A 19,702-nucleotide genomic window follows, 5' to 3' on the forward strand; every position below is an offset into this window, starting at 1 on the left:
TTTCTCTGTGTTGGTTAATTAAGGTAGACTATGTGTGTCAGATAGAAACTGTTTCTCTGTGTTGGTTAATTAAGGTAGACTATGTGTGTCAGATAGAAACTGTTTCTCTGTGTTGGTTAATTAAGGTAGACTTTGTGTGTCAGATAGAAACTGTTTCTCTGTGTTGGTTAATTAAGGTAGACTTTGTGTGTCAGATAGAAACTGTTTCTCTGTGTTGGTTAATTAAGGTAGACTTTGTGTGTCAGATAGAAACTGTTTCTCTGTGTTGGTTAATTAAGGGTAACTTTGGTAGAAACTGTTTCTCTGTGTTGGTTAATTAAGGTAGAAACTGTTTCTCTGTGTTGGTTAATTAAGGTAGACTTTGTGTGTTAGATAGAAACGGTTTCTCTGTGTTGGTTAATTAAGGTAGACTATGTGTGTCAGGTAGAAACTGTTTCTCTGTGTTGGTTAATTAAGGTAGACTATGTGTGTCAGATAGAAACTGTTTCTCTGTGTTGGTTAATTAAGGTAGAAACTGTTTCTCTGTGTTGGTTAATTAAGGTAGACTTTTCTCTGTGTTAGATAGAAACCGTTTCTCTGTGTTGGTTAATTAAGGTAGACTATGTGTGTCAGATAGAAACTGTTTCTCTGTGTTGGTTAATTAAGGTAGACTATGTGTGTCAGATAGAAACTGTTTCTCTGTGTTGGTTAATTAAGGTAGACTATGTGTGTTAGATAGAAACGGTTTCTCTGTGTTGGTTAATTAAGGTAGAAACTGTTTCTCTGTGTTGGTTAATCAAGGTAGAAACTGTTTCTCTGTGTTGGTTAATTAAGGTAGACTATGTGTGTCAGATAGAAACGGTTTCTCTGTGTTGGTTAATTAAGGTAGACTATGGTTACTTTCTCTGGTGTCAGATAGAAACGGTTTCTCTGTGTTGGTTAATTAAGGTATACTATGTGTGTCAGATAGAAACTGTTTCTCTGTGTTGGTTAATTAAGGTAGACTTTCTCTGTGTTGTTAATTAAGGTATAACAGGTAGAAACTGTTTCTCTGTGTTGGTTAATTTAGGTAGAAACTGTTTCTCTGTGTTGGTTAATTAAGGTAGAAACTGTTTCTCTGTGTTGATTAATTAAGGTAGACTTTGTGTGTCAGATAGAAACTGTTTCTCTGTGTTGGTTAATTAAGGTAGACTTTGTGTGTCAGATAGAAACTGTTTCTCTGTGTTGGTTAATTAAGGTAGAAACTGTTTCTCTGTGTTGGTTAATTAAGGTAGACTTTGTGTGTTAGATAGAAACGGTTTCTCTGTGTTGGTTAATTAAGGTAGACTATGGGTGTCAGATAGAAACGGTTTCTCTGTGTTGGTTAATTAAGGTATACTATGTGTGTCAGATAGAAACTGTTTCTCTGTGTTGGTTAATTAAGGTAGACTATGTGTGTCAGGTAGAAACTGTTTCTCTGTGTTGGTTAATTTAGGTAGAAACTGTTTCTCTGTGTTGGTTAATTAAGGTAGAAACTGTTTCTCTGTGTTGGTTAATTAAGGTAGACTTTGTGTGTCAGATAGAAACCGTTTCTCTGTGTTGGTTAATTAAGGTAGAAACTGTTTCTCTGTGTTGGTTAATTAAGGTAGAAACTGTTTCTCTGTGTTGGTTAATTAAGGTAGAAACTGTTTCTCTGTGTTGGTTAATTAAGGTAGAAACTGTTTCTCTGTGTTGGTTAATCAAGGTAACATCTCTTAAACTCTGAACACTCTGATAGTTGAGAACCACAGCAGTTAATCCATTGTGACTGTCACAGAGACGACCATCCCTGTTACACTGTCCCAGGAAATACAAGTGGAGGGACTTACTCATTGGTGGTGGATGAGATGAGTCTCTCCCCTGTCACAATGTAACGTGTTGCTTTTATTACAGCACCTTCAGCACCTTCAATCATGTGCAAATATGGTACAATCCAGGTGAGCAAAGCTCTTAGAGACTTACCCAGAAAGACTCACAGCTCTTAGAGACTTACCCAGAAAGACTCACAGCTCTTAGAGACTTACCCAGAAAGACTCACAGCTCTTAGAGACTTACCCAGAAAGACTCACAGCTCTTAGAGACTTACCCAGAAAGACTCACAGCTCTTAGAGACTTACCCAGAAAGACTCACAGCTCTTAGAGACTTACCCAGAAAGACTCACAGCTCTTAGAGACTTACTTACCAGAAAGACTCACAGCTCTTAGAGACTTACCCAGAAAGACTCACAGCTCTTAGAGACTTACCCAGAAAGACTCTAATCTCTGCCGAATGTGATTCTAACATGTATTGAGGCTGGGTTTCTGTACAGCACTTTGTGACATCAGCTGATGTAAGAAGGGCTTTTTAAATCAACTTGATTGATTGATTATATATACATTTGATTATTGACTCAGAGGTGGGAAAACCTATGTAAATGAGATATTTCTGTATTTAGTTTCCAATAAATTTGATAAAGACATGTTCTCACTTAGTCATTATGGGTTACTGTGTGTAGATGGGTGGGCAGAAAAAATCAATGGAATCCATTTTGAATTCAGGCTGTAACCCAACAAAATGTGGAATAAGTGAAGGGGTGTGACTACTTTCTGAAGGCACTGCATCTGGCAAAACACTCACAATATAAATCCAATCAATTCTAATTGTAGAAGTGGTACCCCACCTAGCCCTGCACCCCCTGCCGTTACGCCCCTGTAGATAATAATATACGGGGGAAACAGAATAATAGTCATGCAGAATGATGCTGGAGCCTTTACCTGTTTCCAGGGTCTGGAGACGTCATGCTCCTGGTGACGTGACACATCTTTAAGGGGATGTACCTCCTGTCCCCCTGTAGGGACATGGTGGGGGTGATGGGGATGTCACAGTGGGGGCTACCCAGCCTCGGGGACTCGGGTGGGGGCGTCTCCCAGCCTATCTCTGACACAGGAGAACCCTTCTTCACATAGGGGCTGGCTTCTCTCATGTACTTCACTGGGAATATGAGAGAGGAGAATTATGGGTAAGCTTTTTCACAACCTGTCTTGAGGCTGGCTTCTCTCATGTACTTCACTGGACCAACAAGACAAAGGAATCATTTACTATGTTTTCATTGGTAGAGAGGTCATGCCTTTACTGCTGTTATGTTTGGTGAGGATAGTGCTAAGAGTCCTTGCCAACGTAACTTCAGTAGAGCTAGCTAGTGTCCTATAGAGGAGATTGACATGCAGACTCATAAAGTGACCCTGCTGTAACCCCACAATCTGTACCAGGCCGGTAGAGGTCCAAATATATTATACAGTTCTATTAGTGGTCCAAATATATTATACAGTTCTATTAGTGGTCTATTAGTGGTCCAGTTCTATTAGTGGTCCAGTTCTATTAGTGGTCCAGTTCTATTAGTAGTCCAGTTCTATTAGTGGTCCAGTTCTATTAGTAGTCCAGTTCTATTAGTGGTCCAGTTCTATTAGTGGTCCAGTTCTATTAGTGGTCCAGTTCTATTAGTGGTCCAGTTCTATTAGTGGTCCAGTTCTATTAGTGGTCCAGTTCTATTAGTAGTCCAGTTCTATTAGTGGTCCAGTTCTATTAGTGGTCCAGTTCTATTAGTAGTCCAGTTCTATTAGTGGTCCAGTTCTATTAGTGGTCCAGTTCTATTAGTGGTCCAGTTCTATTAGTGGTCCAGTTCTATTAGTGGTCCAGGTCTATTAGTGGTCCAGTTCTATTAGTGGTCCAGTTCTATTAGTGGTCCAGTTCTATTAGTGGTCCAGTTCTATTAGTGGTCCAGGTCTGTTAGTGGTCCAGTTCTATTAGTGGTCCAGTTCTATTAGTGGTCCAGTTCTATTAGTGGTCCAGTTCTATTAGTGGTCCAGGTCTGTTAGAAGTGTTAATCCATTCTACAACGTGTTCTGAACTCACATCTATGAGTCACAACACACATCATACCTTGTACCCAGTTTAACACTTTCTGTGAACTCAAAGATATTGCACCTCCATGGGAAAACGTTGGTTGGCATTGTTTGAGAGGATTAGATGGATCGCTCCAAACTATGGATGTGAACCTGGCCAACAGCTCAGAGATGAGAGTCATTGGAAGTATTCCACACCACACAAGAGGCCTAATCCGACCAAAGACCACAACTCTGGGACATGGGATTCATTAGTCATTTGGTGGCTACACAGTTTCATAGACACAATCTGTGAATCACGTTAAATCCACAGCATTGATCACGAGTCACAGTAGACATGAATAACATAGCTATTATTACCCTGCTATAAACAAAATGTATCAGACTGTATGGAGTTAGTTTAAATTACAGGGCCGTGTGAACAACACTGATGTCAACCATTTACTCCCTGCAGAAGGCAGGGATCTGCTTCCACCAACTGCATTACATCAATCTCTAAAGAGAAGTGGCAATATATTACAGAAATATATTAGCTTTTAACTGTTTATATTCCTAAACTATGGAGCTCTAAACGTATCAGCTGATGAACAGTTCTGGCATTCACTGTATTACATCCATCCAAGGGGAAGGTTTCAGAGGATAACATGACAAAGATGTACTGAAAAGGTGTACAAACATGACACAGGAGGTTGGTGAAACCTTAATTGGGGAGGACTGGGCTCGTGGTAATGACTGGAGTGGAATCAGTGGAATGGAATCAAATACATCAGACACATGGTTTCCATGGTTTCCATCCGTTTGATGCCATTCCATCAACTCCATTCCGGCTATTATTATGAGCTGTCCTCCCCTCAGAAACCTCCCCTGAAACACGAGTACAGGCCCTGTTCTTTAAGGAACGAAGAAAAGAAACCTCCCCTGAAACACGAGTACAGGCCCTGTTCTTTAAGGAACGACGTAAAGAAACCTCCCCTGGAACACGAGTACAGGCCCTGTTCTTTAAGGAACCAAGTAAAGAAACCTCCCCTGAAACATGAGTACAGGCCCTGTTCTTTAAGGAACCAAGTAAAGAAACCTCCCCTGGAACACGAGTACAGGCCCTGTTCTTTAAGGAAAGAAGTAAAGAAACCTCCACTGAAACACGAGTAACAGGCCCTGTTCTTTAAGGAACGAAGTAAAGAAACCTCCCCTGAAACATGAGTACAGGCCCTGTTCTTTAAGGAACGAAATAAAGAAACCTCCACTGAAACACGAGGAACAGGCCCTGTTCTTTAAGGAACGAAGTAAAGAAACCTCCCCTGAAACACGAGTACAGACCCTGTTCTTTAAGGAATGAAGTAAAGAAACCTCCACTGAAACACGAGTAACAGGCCCTGTTCTTTAAGGAACGAAGTAAAGAAACCTCCCCTGAAACACGAGTACAGACCCTGTTCTTTAAGGAACGAAGGAGAATAAGTAAAGAAAGGTATCAACGTCTAACAGAAGCGTAAGACTATCATTATGCAGAGAAGCTGACAGATCTGGCAAACAGATAGGGCCAGAAGCTAAACCTCTGCAAGGGCAGGTATGGAAGAAGTCTTAAAGGAATTCCTTGCTGAAGCCCTTTCATCTAATCCTCACGCTTATGTTGTAGTTGTGGTGTCATTAGTTCAGGCGCCAGCGGGATGCTTTCAGAGTGAGGTCATACACAGAACTCAGAGTATTCCTCTCTCGTTTACCTCTCTCTCTGTCACTAATCGCTCCTACCTACTGGTTCTGCTCTCTCCTGTCTACTGGTTCTGCTCTCTCCTATCTACTGGTTCTGCTCTCTCCTGTCTACTGGTTCTGCTCTCTCCTGTCTACTGGTTCTGCTCTCTCCTACCTACTGGTTCTGCTCTCTCCTTCCTACTGGTTCTGCTCTCTCCTGTCTACTGGTTCTGCACTCTACTGGTTCTGCTCTATCCTGTCTACTGGTTCTGCTCTCTCCTGTCTACTGGTTCTGCTCTCTCCTATCTACTGGTTCTGCTCTCTCCTGTCTACTGGTTCTGCTCTCTCCTATCTACTGGTTTAGCTCTCTCCTTCCTACTGGTTCTCTCTCCTATCTACTGGTCCTGCTCTCTCCTGTCTACTGGTTCTGCTCTCTCCTATCTACTGGTTCTGCTCTCTCCTATCTACTGGTCCTGCTCTCTCCTATCTACTGGTTCTGCGCTCTCCTATCTATGGGTTCTGCTCTCTCCTATCTACTGGTCCTGCTCTCCTGTCTACTGGTTCTGCTCTCTCCTATCTACTGGTTCTGCTCTCTCCTATCTACTGGTTCTGCTCTCTCCTTCTTACTGGTTCTGCTGTCTCCTATCTACTGGTTCTGCTCTCTCCTATCTACTGGTCCTGCTCTCTCCTTCCTACTGGTTCTGATCTCTCCTATCTACTGGTTCTGCTCTCTCCTTCCTACTGGTTCTGCTCTCTCCTATCTACTGGTTCTGCTCTCTCCTTCCTACTGGTTTAGCTCTCTCCTATCTACTGGTTCTGCTCTATTCTTCCTACTGGTTCTGCTCTCTCCTATCTACTGGTTCTGCTCTCTCCTTCCTACTGGTTCTGCTCTCTCCTTCCTACTGGTTCTGCTCTCTCCTATCTACTGGTTCTGCTCTCTCCTATCTGCTGGTTCTGCACTCTCCTTCCTACTGGTTCTGCTCTCTTCTGTCTACTGGTTCTGCTCTCTCCAATCTACTGGTTCTGCTCTCTCCTTCCTACTGGTTCTGCTCTCTCCTTCCTACTGGTTCTTCTCTCTCATATCTATTGGTTTAGCTCTCTCCTATCTACTGGTTCTGCTCTCTCCTATCTATGGGTTCTCTCTCCTTCCTACTGGTTCTGCTCTCTCCTATCTACTGGTTTAGCTCTCTCCTTCCTACTGGTTCTGCTCTCTCCTTCCTACTGGTTCTGCTCTCTCCTATCTACTGGTACTGCTCTCTCCTTCCTATTGGTTCTGCTCTCTCATCTATTGGTTTAGCTCTCTCCTATCTACTGGTTCTGCTCTCTCCTATCTACTGGTTCTGCTCTCTCCTATCTACGGGTTCTGCTCTCTCCTTCCTACTGGTTCTGCTCTCTCCTTCCTACTGGTTCTGCTCTCTCCTATCTACTGGTTCTGCTCTCTCCTATCTACGGGTTCTGCTCTCTCCTTCCTACTGGTTCTGCTCTCTCCTTCCTACTGGTTCTGCTCTCTCCTATCTACTGGTTCTGCTCTCTCCTTCCTACTGGTTCTGCTCTCTCCTTCCTACTGGTTCTGCTCTCGCCTATCTACTGGTTCTGCTCTCTCCTATCTACTGGTTCTGCGCTCTCCTATCTATGGGTTCTCTCTCCTATCTACTGGTTCTGCTCTCCTATCTACTGGTTTAGCTCTCTCCTTCCTACTGGTTCTGCTCTCTCCTATCTACTGGTTCTGCTCTCTCCTATCTACTGGTCCTGCTCTCTTCCTACTGGTTCTGCTCTCTCCTATCTACTGGTTCTGCTCTCTCCTTCCTACTGGTTCTGCTCTCTCCTATCTACTGGTTCTGCTCTCTCCTTCCTACTGGTTCTGCTCTCTCCTATCTACTGGTTCTGCTCTCTCCTATCTACTGGTCCTGCTCTCTCCTTCCTACTGGTTCTGCTCCTCCTTCTACTGGTTCTGCTCTCTCTCCTCTCTCCTATCTACTGGTTCTGCTCTCTCCTATCTACTGGTTCTGCTCTCCTCTACTGGTTCTGCTATCTACTGGTTCTGCTCTCTCCTTCCTACTGGTTCTGCTCTCTCTCTTCAGCTCCTATCTACTGGTTCTGCTCTCTCCTATCTACTGGTTCTGCTCTCTCCTATCTACTGGTTCTGCTCTCTCCTTCCTACTGGTTCTGCTCTCTCCTTCCTACTGGTTCTCCTATCTACTGGTTCTGCTCTCTCCTATCTACTGGTTCTGCTCTCTCCTTCCTATCTGCTCTACTGGTTCTGCTCTCTCCTATCCTACTGGTCTCCTATCTGGTTCTGCGCTCTCCCTCTACTGGTTCTCTCTCCTATCTACTGGTTCTGCTCTCTCCTATCTACTGGTTTAGCTCTCCTTCCTACTGGTTCTGCTGTCTCCTATCTACTGGTTCTGCTCTCTCCTATCTACTGGTCCTGCTCTCTCCTTCCTACTGGTTCTGCTCTCTCCTATCTACTGGTTCTGCTCTCTCCTTCCTACTGGTTTAGCTCTCTCCTATCTACTGGTTCTGCTCTCTCCTTCCTACTGGTTCTGCTCTCTCTCTATCTACTGGTTCTGCTCTCTCCTATCTACTGGTCCTGCTCTCTCCTGTCTACTGGTTCTGCTCTCTCCTATCTACTGGTTCTGCTCTCTCCTCCTATCTACTGGTTCTGCTCTGTCTACTCTGCTTCTCCTATCTGGTTCTGCTCTCTCCTATCTACTGGTTCTGCTCTCTCCTATCTACTGGTTCTGCTCTCTCCTTCTACTGGTTCTGCTCTCTGCTATCTACTGGTTCTGCTCTCCTATCTACTGGTTCTGCTCTCTCCTATCTACTGGTTCTCTCTCCTTCCTTCTTACTGGTTCTGCTCTCTCCTATCTACTGGTTCTGCTCTCTCCTATCTACTGGTTCTGCTCTCCTTCTACTGGTTCTGCTCTCTCCTATCTACTGGTTCTGCTCTCTCCTTCCTACTGGTTCTGCTCTCTCCTATCTACTCCTCCTCTACTGGTTCTGCTCTCTCCTATCTACTGGTTCTGCTCTCTCTCCTATCTACTGGTTCTGCTCTCTCCTATCCTGGTTCTGCTCTCCCTTCTGGTTCTCTCTCTCTATCTACTGGTTCTGCTCTCTCCTATCTACTGGTTCTGCTCTCTCCTTCCTACTGGTTCTGCTCTCTCTATCTACTGGTTCTGCTCTCTCCTATCCTACTGGTTCTGCTCTCTCCTATCTACTGGTTCTGCTCTCTCCTATCTACTGGTTCTGCTCTCTCCTTCCTACTGGTTCTGCTCTCTCCTATCTACTGGTTCTGCTCTCTCCTATCTACTGGTTCTGCTCTCTCCTTCTACTGGTTCTGCTCTCTCCTATCTACTGGTTCTGCTCTCTCCTATCTACTGGTTCTGCTCTCTCCTTCTTACTGGTTCTGCTCTCCTATCTACTGGTTCTGCTCTCTCCTATCTACTGGTTCTGCTCTCTCCTTCCTACTGGTTCTGCTCTCTCCTATCTACTGGTTCTGCTCTCTCTCCTTCCTACTGGTTCTGCTCTCTCCTATCTACTGGTTCTGCTCTCTCTCCTATCTACTGGTTCTGCTCTCTACTGGTTCTTCCTATCTACTGGTTCCTGCTCTCTCCTATCTACTGGTTCTGCTCTCTCCTTCCTACTGGTTCTGCTCTCTCCTCCTATCTACTGGTTCTGCTCTCTCCTTCTACTGGTTCTGCTCTCTCCTTCCTACTGGTTCTGCTCTCTCCTATCTACTGGTTCTGCTCTCTCCTTCTACTGGTTCTGCTCTCTCTCTGTCTACTGGTTCTGCTCTCTCTACTGGTTCTGCTCTACTGGTTCTGCTCTCTCCTATCTACTGGTTCTGCTCTCTCCTTCCTACTGGTTCTGCTCTCTCCTATCTACTGGTTCTGCTCTCTCCTATCTACTGGTTCTGCTCTCTCCTATCTACTGGTCCTGCTCTCTCCTATCTACTGGTTCTGCTCTCCTATCTACTGGTTCTATCTACTGCTCTCTCCTATCTACTGGTTCTGCTCTCTCCTTCCTACTGGTTCTGCTCTCTCCCTATCTACTGGTTCTGCTCTCTCCTATCTACTGGTCCTGCTCTCTCCTTCTACTGGTTCTGCTCTCTCCTATCTACTGGTTCTGCTCTCTCCTATCTACTGGTTCTGCTCTCTCCTGGTTCTGCTCTCTCCTTCTTACTGGTTCTGCTCTCTCCTATCTACTGGTTCTGCTCTCTCCTATCTACTGGTTCTGCTCTCTCCTTCTACTGGTTCTGCTCTTCCTATCTACTGGTTCTGCTCTCTCCTATCTACTGGTTCTGCTCTCTCCTGTCTACTGGTTCTGCTCTCTCTATCTACTGGTTCTGCTCTCTCCTTCTACTGGTTCTGCTCTCTCCTCCTACTCTGCTTCTTACTGGTTCTGCTCTCTCCTATCTACTGGTTCTGCTCTCTCCTATCTATAGGTTCTCTCTCTCCTATCTACTGGTTCTGCTCCTCCTTCCTACTGGTTCTGCTCTCCTATCTACTGGTTCTGCTCTCTCCTATCTACTGGTTCTGCTCTCTCCTATCTACTGGTTTAGCTCTCTCCTATCTACTGGTTCTGCTCTCTCCTATCTACTGGTTCTGCTCTCTCCTATCTACTGGTTTAGCTCTCTCCTTCCTACTGGTTCTCTCTCTCCTTCCTACTGGTTCTGCTCTCTCCTTCTACTGGTTCTGCTCTCTCCTTCTACTGGTTCTGCTCTCTCCCCTACTGGTTCTGCTCTCTCCTTCCTACTGGTTCTGCTCTCTCCTATCTACTGGTTCTGCTCTCTCCTATCTACTGGTCCTGCTCTCTCCTTCCTACTGGTTCTGCTCTCTCCTTCTACTGGTTCTGCTCTCTCCTATCTACTGGTTCTGCTCTCTCCTTCTTACTGGTTCTGCTCTCTCCTATCTACTGGTTCTGCTCTCTCCTATCTACTGGTTCTGCTCTCTCCTATCTACTGGTTCTGCTCTCTCCCTTCCTACTGGTTCTGCTCTCTATCTATTGGTTCTCCTATCTACTGGTTCTCTCTCCTATCTACTGGTTCTGCTCTCTCCTATCTACTGGTTCTGCTCTCTCCTATCTACTGGTTTGCTCTCTCCTTCCTACTGGTTCTGCTCTCTCCTATCTACTGGTTCTGCTCTCTCCTATCTACTGGTTCTGCTCTCTCCTTCCTGCTCTCTCCTTCCTACTGGTTCTGCTCTCTCCTATCTACTGGTTCTGCTCTCTCCTTCTACTGGTTCTGCTCTCTCCTTCCTACTGGTTCTGCTCTCTCCTATCTACTGGTTCTGCTCTCTCCTATCTACTGGTTCTGCTCTCTCCTTCCTACTGGTTCTGCTCTCTCCTATCTACTGGTTCTGCTCTCTCCTCCTATCTACTGGTTCTGCTCTCCTATCTATGCTTCTACTCTCTCCTGTCTACTGGTTCTGCTCTCTCCTTCCTACTGGTTCTGCTCTCTCCTATCTACTGGTTCTGCTCTCTCCTATCTTCTTACTGGTTCTGCTCTCTCCTTCTACTGGTTCTGCTCTCTCCTATCTACTGGTTCTGCTCTCTCCTATCTACTGGTTCTGCTCTCTGCTCTCTCCTTCCTACTGGTTCTGCTCTCTCCTATCTACTGGTTCTGCTCTCTCCTGGTTCTGCTCTCTACTGGTTCTGCTCTCTCCTGGTCTGCACTGGTTCTGCTCTCTCCTATCTACTGGTTCTGCTCTCTCCTTCCTACTGGTTCTGCTCTCTCCTATCTACTGGTTCTGCTCTCTCCTCTACTGGTTCTGTTCTCTCCTATCTACTGGTTCTGCTCTCTCCTATCTACTGGTTCTGCTCTCTCCTTCCTACTGGTTCTGCTCTCTCCTTCTACTGGTTCTGCTCTCTCCTATCTACTGGTTCTGCTCTCTCCTATCTACTGGTTCTGCTCTCTCTCCTATCTACTGGTTCTGCTCTCTCCTTCCTACTGGTTCTGCTCTCTCCTACTACTGGTTCTGCTGTCTCCTATCTACTGGTTCTGCTCTCTCCTATCTACTGGTTCTGCTCTCTCCTCCTCTGGTTCTGCTCTCTCCTTCTACTGGTTCTGCTCTCTCCTTCCTACTGGTTCTGCTCTCTCCCTCTACTGGTTCTGCTCTCTCCTATCTACTGGTCCTGCTCTCTCCTTCTACTGGTTCTGCTCTCTCCTATCTACTGGTTCTGCTCTCTCCTTCCTACTGGTTCTGCTGTCTCCTATCTACTGGTTCTGCTCTCTCCTATCTACTGGTTCTGCTCTCTCCTTCCTACTGGTTCTGCTCTCTCCTATCTACTGGTTCTGCTCTCTCCTATCTACTGGTTCTGCTCTCTCTATCTACTGGTTCTGCTCTCTCCTTCCTACTGGTTCTGCTCTCTCCTATCTACTGGTTCTGCTCTCTCCTTCTACTGGTTTGCTCTCTCCTATCTACTGGTTCTGCTCTCTCTCCTTCCTACTGGTTCTGCTCTCTCCTTCCTACTGGTTCTGCTCTCTCCTATCTACTGGTTCTGCTCTCTCCTTCCTACTGGTTCTGCTCTCTCCTATCTACTGGTTCTGCTCTCTCCTATCTACTGGTTCTGCTCTCTCCTATCTACTGGTTCTGCTCTCTCCTATCTACTGGTTCTGCTCTCTCCTATCTACTGGTTCTGCTCTCTCCTTCTTACTGGTTCTATCTACTGGTTCTGCTCTCTCCTATGTACTGGTTCTGCTCTCTCCTATCTACTGGTTCTGCTCTCTCCTTCCTACTGGTTCTGCTCTCTCCTTCCTACTGGTTCTGCTCTCGCCTATCTACTGGTTCTGCTCTCTCCTATCTACTGGTTCTCGCTCTCCTATCTATGGGTTCTCTCTCCTATCTACTGGTTCTGCTCTCTCCTATCTACTGGTTTAGCTCTCTCCTTCCTACTGGTTCTGCTGTCTCCTATCTATCTACTGGTTCTGCTCTCTCCTATCTACTGGTTCTGCTCTCTCCTATCTACTGGTTCTGCTCTCTCCTTCCTACTGGTTCTGCTCTCTCCTATCTACTGGTTCTGCTCTCTCCTTCCTACTGGTTTAGCTCTCTCCTATCTACTGGTTCTGCTCTCTCCTTCCTACTGGTTCTGCTCTCTCCTATCTACTGGTTCTGCTCTCTCCTATCTACTGGTTCTGCTCTCCTTCTTACTGGTTCTGCTCTCTCCTATCTACTGGTTCTGCTCTCTCCTATCTACTGGTTCTGCTCTCTCTTCCTATGTTCTGCACTCTCCTTCCTACTGGTTCTGCTCTCTCCTTCTACTGGTTCTGCTCTCTCCTTCCTACTGGTTCTGCTCTCTCCTTCCTACTGGTTCTGCGCTCTCCTATCTACTGGTTCTGCTCTTCCTATCTACTGGTTCTGCTCTCTCCTTCTACTGGTTCTGCTCTCTCCTATCTACTGGTTCTCTCTCTCCTATCTACTGGTTCTGCTCTCTCCTTCCCTACTGGTTCTGCTGGTTCCTATCTACTGGTTCTGCTCTCCTTCTACTGGTTCTGCTGCTCTTCTGCTCTACTGGTTCTGCTCTCTCCTATCTACTGGTTCTGCTCTCTCCTTCCTACTGGTTCTGCTCTCTCCTTCCTACTGGTTCTGCTCTCTCCTTCCTACTGGTTCTGCTCTCTCCTATCTACTGGTTCTGCTAGCTCTCTCCTTCCTACTGGTTCTGCTCTCCCTTCCTACTGGTTCTCTCCTATCTACTGGTTCTGCTCTCTCCTATCTACTGGTTCTACTGGGTTCTGCTCTCTCCTATCTACTGGTTCTGCTCTCTCCTATCTACTGGTTCTGCTCTCTCCTTCCTACTGGTTCTGCTCTCTCCTATCTACTGGTTCTGCTCTCTCCTTCCTACTGGTTTAGCTCTCTCTCCTATCTACTGGTTCTGCTCTCTCCTATCTACTGGTTCTGCTCTCCTTCCTACTGGTTCTGCTCTCTCCTATCTACTGGTTCTGCTCTCTCCTATCTACTGGTTCTGCTCTCTCCTTCCTACTGGTTTCTGCCTATCTACTGGTTTAGCTCCTTCCTACTGGTTCTGCTCTCTCCTTCCTGGTTCTACTGGTTCTGCTCTCTCCTTCCTACTGGTTCTGCTCTCTCCTTCCTACTGGTTCTGCTCTCTCCTATCTACTGGTTCTGCTCTCTCCTATCTACTGGTTCTGCTCTCTCCTATCTACTGGTTCTGCTCTCTCTTCCTATCTCTGGTTCTGCTCTCTCCTTCTACTGGTTCTGCTCTCTCCTATCTGCTCTATCTACTGGTTCTGCTCTCCTATTACTGGTTCTGCTCTCCCTATCTACTGGTTCTGCTCTCTCCTTCCTACTGGTTCTGCTCTCTCCTATCTACTGGTTCTGGTTCTGCTCTCTCCTATCTACTGGTTCTGCTCTCTCCTATCTACTGGTTCTGCTCTCTCCTATCTACTGGTTCTGCTCTCTCCTTCTACTGGTTCTGCTGTCTCCTATCTACTGGTTCTGGTTCTCTCCTATCTACTGCTCTCTCCTTCCTACTGGTTCTGCTGCTCCTATCCTACTGGTTCTGCTCTCTCCTATCTACTGGTTCTGCTCTCTCCTCTACTGGTTCTGCTTCCTACTACTGGTTCTGCTCTCTCCTATCTACTGGTTCTGCTCTTCCTTCCTACTGGTTCTGCTCTCTGCTGTCTCCTATCTACTGGTTCTGCTCTCTCCTATCTACTGGTTCTGCTCTCCTTCCTACTGGTTCTCTCTCCTTCCTACTGGTTCTGCTCTCTCCTTCCCTACTGGTTCTGTTCCTATCTACTGGTTCTGCTCTCTCCTATCTACTGGTTCTAGCTCTCTCTTCCTACTGGTTCTGCTGTCTCCTATCTACTGGTTCTGCTCTCTCCTATCTACTGGTTCTGCTCTCTCCTTCCTATCTACTGGTTCTGCTCTCTCCTATCTACTGGTTCTGCTTCTCTCCTTCCTACTGGTTCTGTCTCCCATATCTACTGGTTCTCTCTCCTATCTACTGGTTCTGCTCTCTCCTTCCTACTGGTTCTGCTCTCTCCTATCTACTGGTTCTGCTCTCTCCTATCTACTGGTTCTGCTCTCTCCTTCCTACTGGTTCTGCTCTCTCCTTCTACTGGTTCTCTCCTATCTTACTGCTCTCTCTATCTACTGGTTCTGCTCTCTCCTTCCTACTGGTTCTGCTCTCTCCTATCTACTGGTTCTGCTCTCTCCTATCTACTGGTTCTGCTCTCTCCTTCCTATCTGGTTCTCTCTCCTATCTATGCTGTCTCTACTGGTTCTGCTCTCCTACTGGTTCTGCTCTCTCTCCTATCTACTGGTTCTGCTCTCTCCTATCTACTGGTTCTGCTCTCTCCTTCTACTGGTTCTGCTCTCTCCTATCTACTGGTTCTGCCTTCCTACTCTCCTACTTTCTGCCTTCCTATCTACTGGTTCTGCTCTCTCCCTTCTACTGGTTCTGCTCTCTCCTATCTACTGGTTCTGCTCTCTCCTTCCTACTGGTTCTGCTCTCTCCTTCCTACTGGTTCTGCTCTCCTCCTTCCTACTGGTTCTGCTATCTACTGGTTCTGCGCTCCTATCTCCTTCCTACTGGTTCTGCTCTCTCATATCTACTGGTTTAGCTCTCTCCTTCCTATCTACTGGTTCTGCTCTCTCCTTCCTACTGGTTCTGCTTCTGCTCTCTCCTTCTATCTATCTACTGGTTCTGCTCTCTCCTTCCTACTGGTTCTGCTCTCTCCTATCTACTGGTTCTGCTCTCTCCTATCTACTGGTTCTGCTCTCTCTCCTATCTACTGGTTCTGCTCTCTCCTATCTACTGGTTCTGCTGCTCTCCTTCCTGCTCTACTGGTTCTGCTCTCTCCTCTCTGGTTCTGCTCTCTCCTACTGATCTTCCTACTGGTTCTGCTCTCTCCTATCCTACTGGTTCTGCTCTCTCCTATCTACTGGTTCTGCTCTCTCCTATCTACTGGTTCTGCTCTCTCCTTCCTACTGGTTCTGCTCTCTCTCTGTCTACTGGTTCTGCTCTCTCCTATCTACTGGTTCTGCTCTCTCCTATCTACTGGTTCTGCTCTCTCCTATCTACTGGTTCTGCTCTCTCCTATCTATCTGGTTCTGCTCTCTCCTTCCTACTGGTTCTGCTCTCTCCTATCTACTGGTTCTGCTCTCTCCTATCTACTGGTTCTGCTCTCTCCTTCTACTGGTTCCTGCTCTCTCCTTCCTACTGGTTCTGCTCTCTCCTATCTACTGGTTCTGCTCTCTCCTATCTACTGGTTTGCTCTCTCCTATCTACTGGTTCTGCTCTCTCCTTCTACTGGTTCTGCTCTCTCCTATCTACTGGTTCTGCTCTCTCCTTCTACTGGTTCTGCTCTCTCCTATCTACTGGCTCTCTCCTTCCTCTGCTTCTCTCCTTCTACTGGTTCTGCTCTCTCCTATCTACTGGTTTTGCTCTCTCCTTCCTACTGGTTCTGCTCTCTCCTATCTACTGGTTCTGCTCTCTCCTTCCTACTGGTTCTGCTCTCTCCTTCCTACTGGTTCTGCTCTCTCCTATCTACTGGTTCTGCTCTCTCCTATCTACTGGTTCTGCTCTCTCCTATCTACTGGTTCTGCTCTCTCCTATCTACTGGTTCTGCTCTCTCCTTCCTACTGGTTCTGCTCTCTCCTTCCTACTGGTTCTGCTCTCTTCCTACTGGTTCTGCTCTCCTATCTACTACTGGTTCTGCTTCTCTTTCCTATCTACTGGTTCTGCTCTCTCCTTCTACTGGTTCTGCTCTCTCCTTCCTACTGGTTCTGCTCTCTCCTTCCTACTATCTACTGGTTCTGCTCTCTCCTCTCTACTGGTTCTGCTCTCTCCTTCTACTGGTTCTGCTCTCTCCTATCTACTGGTTCTGCTCTCTCCTATCTACTGGTTCTGCTCTCTCCTTCCTACTGGTTCTGCTCTCTCCTATCTACTGGTTCTGCTCTCTCCTATCTACTGGTTCTCTGCTTCCTATCTACTGGTTCTGCTCTCTCCTTCCTACTGGTTTCTGCTCTCTCCTTCCTACTGGTTCTGCTCTCGCTCTACTGGTTCTGCTTCTCCTATCTGTGGTTCTGCTCTCTCCTTCCTACTGGTTCTGCTCTCTCCTATCTACTGGTTCTGCTCTCTCCTATCTACTGGTTTGCTCTCTCCTTCCTACTGGTTCTGCTGTTTGCTCTCTCCTTCTACTGGTTCTGCTGTCTCCTATCTACTGGTTCTGCTCCTATCTACTGGTTCTGCTCTCTCCTATCTACTGGTTCTGCTCTTCCTACTGGTTCTGCTCTCCATCTCTATATCTACTGGTTCTGCTCTCTCCTTCCTACTGGTTTGCTCTCTCCTATCTACTGGTTCTGCTCTCTCCTTCCTACTGGTTCTGCTCTCTCCTATCTACTGGTTCTGCTCTCTCCTATCTACTGGTTCTGCTCTCTCCTTCCTACTGGTTCTGCTCTCTCCTATCTACTGGTTCTGCTCTCTCCTATCTGCTGGTTCTGCTCTCTCCTACTGGTTCTGCTCTCCTACTGGGTTCTGCTCCATATCTACTGGTTCTGCTCTCTCCTATCCTACTGGTTCTGCTCTCTCTTCCTACTCTTCCTTCTACTGGTTCTGCTCTCTCCTATCTACTGGTTCTGCTCTCTCCTTCTATTGGTTCTGTTTACTGGTTCTGCTCTCTCCTTCCTACTGGTTCTGCTCTCTCCTATCTACTGGTTCTGCTCTCTCCTTCCTACTGGTTCTGCTCTCTCCTATCTACTGGTTCTGCTCTCTCCTATCTACTGGTTCTGCTCTCTCCTGTCCTACTGGTTCTGCTCTCTCCTATCTACTGGTTCTGCTGTCTCTCCTATCTACTGGTTCTGCTCTCTCCTATCTGCTGGTTCTGCCTCCTTCCTACTGGTTCTGCTCTCGCCTATCTACTGGTTCTGCTTCTCCTATCTGTTCTCTCTCCTATCTACTGGTTCTGCTCTCTCTCCTATCTACTGGTTTAGCTTCTCTCTCCTTCCTACTGGTTCTGCTCTCTCCTATCTACTGGTTTGCTCTCTCCTTCCTACTGGTTCTGCTGTCTCTCCTATCTACTGGTTCTGCTCTCTCCTTCCTACTGGTCCTGCTCTCTCCTTCCTACTGGTTCTGCTCTCTCCTCTCTACTGGTTCTCTCTCCTATCTACTGGTTCTGCTCTCTCCTTCCTACTGGTTCTGCTCTCTCCTTCCTACTGGTTCTGCCCTCTCCTTCCTACTGGTTCTGCTCTCTCCTATCTGGTTCTGCTCTCTACTGGTTCTTCCCTATCTGGTTCTGCTCTCTCCTATCTACTGGTTCTGCTCTCTCTCTTCTATCTACTGGTTCTGCTCTCTCCTCTACTCTACTGGTTCTGCTCTCTCCTTCCTACTGGTTCTGCTCTCTCCTATCTGCTCTCTCCTTCCTACTGGTTCTGCTCTCTCCTATCTACTGGTCCTGCTCTCTCCTTCCTACTGGTTCTGCTCTCTCCTATCTACTGGTTCTGCTCTCTTCCTATGCTCTCTCTCCTTCCTATGGTTTCTGCTCTCTCCTTCCTACTGGTTCTGCTCCTCCTTCCTACTGGTTCTGCTCTCTCTATCTACTGGTCCTGCTATCTACTGGTTCTGCTCTCTCCTATCTACTGGTTCTGCTCTCTGGTTCTGCTCTCTCCTCTACTGGTTCTGCTCTCTCCTATCTACTTTCTGCTCTCTCCTATCTACTGGTTCTGCTGTCTCCCTTCCTACTGGTTCTGCTCTCTCCTATCTACTGGTTCTGCTCTCTCCTATCTACTGGTTCTGCTCTCCTCCTTCTGCTCTCTCCTTCCTACTGGTTCTGCTCTCTCCTTCCTACTGGTTCTGCTCTCTCTACTGGTTCTGCTCTCTCCTATCTGGTTCTGGTTCTGCTCTCTCTCTGGTCCTGCTCTCTCCTATCTACTGGTTCTGCTCTCTATGGGTTCTCTTCTTACTGGTTCTGCTCTCTCCTATCTACTGGTTTAGCTCTCTCCTTCCTACTGGGTTCTGCTGCTCTCCTATCTACTGGTTCTGCTCTCTCCTATCTACTGGTCCTGCTCTCTCCTTCTACTGGTTCTGCTCTCTCCTCCTCCTACTGGTTCTGCTCTCTCCTATCTACTGGTTCTGCTCTCTCCTATCTACTGGTTCTGCCTGTCTACTGGTTCTGCTCTCTATCTACTGGTTCTGCTCTCTCCTATCTACTGGTTCTGCTCTCTCCTATCTACTGGTTCTGCTCTCTCTCTATCTACTGGTTCTGCTCTCTCCTATCTACTGGTTCTCTCCTCTACTGGTTCTGCTTCTCTACTGGTTCTGCTGGTTCTGCTCTCTCTCTACTGGTTCTCCCTACTGGTTCTGCTCTCCAATCTACTGGTTCTGCTCTCCTACTGGTTCTGCTCTCTCCTTCCTACTGGTTCTTCTCTCTCATATCTATTGGTTTAGCTCTCTCCTATCTACTGGTTCTGCTCTCTCCTTCCTACTGGTTCTTCTCTCTCACTGGTTTAGCTCTCTCCTATCTACTGGTTCTGCTCTCTCCTATCTACTGGTTCTGCTCTCTCCTATCTACTGGTCCTGCTCTCTCCTGTCTACTGGTTCTGCTCTCTCCTATCTACTGGTTCTGCTCTCTCCTTCTACTACTGGTTCTGCTGTCTCCTATCTACTGGTTCTGCTCTCTCCTATGTACTGGTTCTGCTCTCTCCTATCTACTGGTTCTGCTCTCTCCTTCCTACTGGTTCTGCTCTCTCCTTCCTACTGGTTCTGCTCTCGCCTATCTACTGGTTCTGCTCTCTCCTATCTACTGGTTCTGCGCTCTCCTATCTATGGGTTCTCTCTCCTATCTACTGGTTCTGCTCTCTCCTATCTACTGGTTCTCCTTCCTACTGGTTCTGCTGTCTCCTATCTACTGGTTCTGCTCTCTCTATCTACTGGTCCTGCTCTCTCCTTCCTACTGGTTCTGCTCTCTCCTATCTACTGGTTCTGCTCTCTCCTTCCTACTGGTTTAGGGTTCTGCTCTCTGGTTCTCCTTCCTATCTACTGGTTCTGCTCTCTCCTATCTACTGGTACTGGTTCTGCTCTCTCCTATCTACTGGTTCTGCTCTCTCCTTCCTACTGGTTCTGCTCTCTCTCTGGTTCTGCTGTCTCCTATCTACTGGTTCTGCTCTCTCCTATCTACTGG

At 46.8% G+C, this 19,702-nt stretch overlaps 1 pseudogene; it reads right to left on the bottom strand.

The window, feature by feature from the left end:
- Positions 1-2,723: 2,723 nt before the first annotated feature.
- LOC135568576 (beta-1-syntrophin-like) overlaps positions 2,724-19,702 on the bottom strand; it is a 51,379-nt pseudogene continuing 34,400 nt past the window's right edge.

This window comes from Oncorhynchus nerka, unplaced genomic scaffold (genome assembly GCF_034236695.1).
Source record: "Oncorhynchus nerka isolate Pitt River unplaced genomic scaffold, Oner_Uvic_2.0 unplaced_scaffold_1477, whole genome shotgun sequence".
Classification (NCBI taxonomy): domain Eukaryota; kingdom Metazoa; phylum Chordata; class Actinopteri; order Salmoniformes; family Salmonidae; genus Oncorhynchus; species Oncorhynchus nerka.